This window comes from Echinops telfairi, unplaced genomic scaffold, assembly GCF_000313985.2.
Source record: "Echinops telfairi isolate 266 unplaced genomic scaffold, ASM31398v2 ScPeMD7_443;HRSCAF=831, whole genome shotgun sequence".
Classification (NCBI taxonomy): domain Eukaryota; kingdom Metazoa; phylum Chordata; class Mammalia; order Afrosoricida; family Tenrecidae; genus Echinops; species Echinops telfairi.
This window is the reverse complement of record NW_022104341.1, coordinates 71,437,184-71,439,075: the sequence shown is the minus strand read 5'-3', so window position 1 is coordinate 71,439,075 and position 1,892 is coordinate 71,437,184.

Sequence of the window (1,892 nt, the reverse complement as noted above, 5' to 3'; positions counted from 1 at the left end):
TAAACCCAATGAGGAAGAAATTGAAAAAGTCTACCAACTTCTTCAGTTTGAAATGGGTCAAACATGTAATCAAGGTGCATTATTGGAATTATTGGAATAAAAAGTTGGAAAAAAGTAGGAACTGTACTTGGACAATATGACCTTGGTGATAGAAATGAAGCTGGAGATCACATGATAGAATTTCATAAGACCAGTAACTTCATCGCTGCAAATACCTTTTTCAGCATTATAAACAGCAAGTATACACAGGGACTTCACCAGATGGAATACACAAGAACCATTGATGAATTCTGTGGTTAGAGAGAATGGAGAAGCTCAATACCAGCACTCAAAACAAGGCCAATGGTCCTACTGTGGAACATACTATTAATTGCTCATGTGTAAGTTAAGAGTGAGGTTGAAGAAAATTAAAACAAATCTATGAGAGCCAGAGGTGACCTTGAGCTGATCCCATTTAATTGTTGAGAACACCTCAAGAGTAGACTTTAATTAATGAAAACGATTGACATAAGACCTGGCAAATTGTTGGATGACAGCAGCTACATCAGAAATGCCCTGGGAGCAAGGGTCTGCTTTCCCCTGAGTGTTCAGTTCATGGTCTGTCTCTTATTTGGGGGGTGGGGGGTGGTATATGTCCAGCAAACTATTGCTGGGTCATATAGTATTTCTTTATTTTTATAATAAGTCATTTTATTGGAGGGCTCTTATAGCAATCCATATATCAATTGCATTAAGCAAATTTTTACATATGTTACCATCATCATTTTCAAAACATTTTCTTTCTACTTGAGCCCTTGATATCAGATCCTCATTTTTTCCCTCCTTCTCCCACCCTCCCACCCATGAACCCAAGATATATTATAAATTCTTATTGTTTTCATATCTTACACCATCTGCTGTCTCCCTTCACCCACATTTCTGTTGTTTGTCCCAATCAAGGTGGGGGGTGAGATGTATGTCTATCCTTGCGATTGGTTCCCCCTTTCTCCCTTTACTCTCCCTACCTTTCCCTACCCTCATGGTGTTGCTACTCTCATTGCTGTTCCTAGGGGGGTTCTCTGTCCTGGATTCCATGTGTTGAGAGCTCTTATCTGTATCAGTGTACATGCTCTGGTCTAGCCCAATTTGTAAGGTACAATTGGGATCATGATGGTGGCAGGAGTGGGGTTAAGGGGAGAAGCATTAAAGAACTAGAGGAATGTTGTGTGCTTCATAGGTGCTATACTGACTTGTCCATTCCTTGTGAGGGGATGTCCAATTGTCTATAGATGGGCTTTGGGTCTCCACTATGAGCCCACTTGTACGCATTGGTATGATTGTTTTGGTTCTTCTGTGTTTGTAACCTGATCCTGTTGACACCTCATGATCACACAGGCTAGTGTGCTACTTCCATGTGGGCTTTGTTGCTTCCCTTCTAGATGACCGCTGTTTAACTTCAAGCCTTTAAGACTCCAGATGCTATATCATGTAATAGTCAGGTACAATCAGTTTTTCACCACATTTGCTTATGCACCCATTTTGCACCATTTTGTACATTTCAGCGATTGTGTTTTTTCCCCCCACTCAGTGGACTCTTGTTTTACTCTTTTCACGAAGCCTCTGGATGTACATAAGTGGCTTATTTTCAGTAGGTCTCAGTCATCTATGTTGCCTTTCACTCTGTGTTATGCAGAATGCATTGGAAAGTGGATTTGTGAAGGGTTATGTTAAATTTTAGTGCATTATAATTTGATATCCATTGTGATCTATTAATTTTTTAAATTGTGGGATCACCTTCCCCATACAAATGCTGAAGACGAATGTGTGCATAAGTAAGTGTGGTGAAGAAGGCTGATGGTGCCCAGCTATCGAGAGATATAGTGTCTGGGGTCTTAAAGGATTGAAAGTAAACA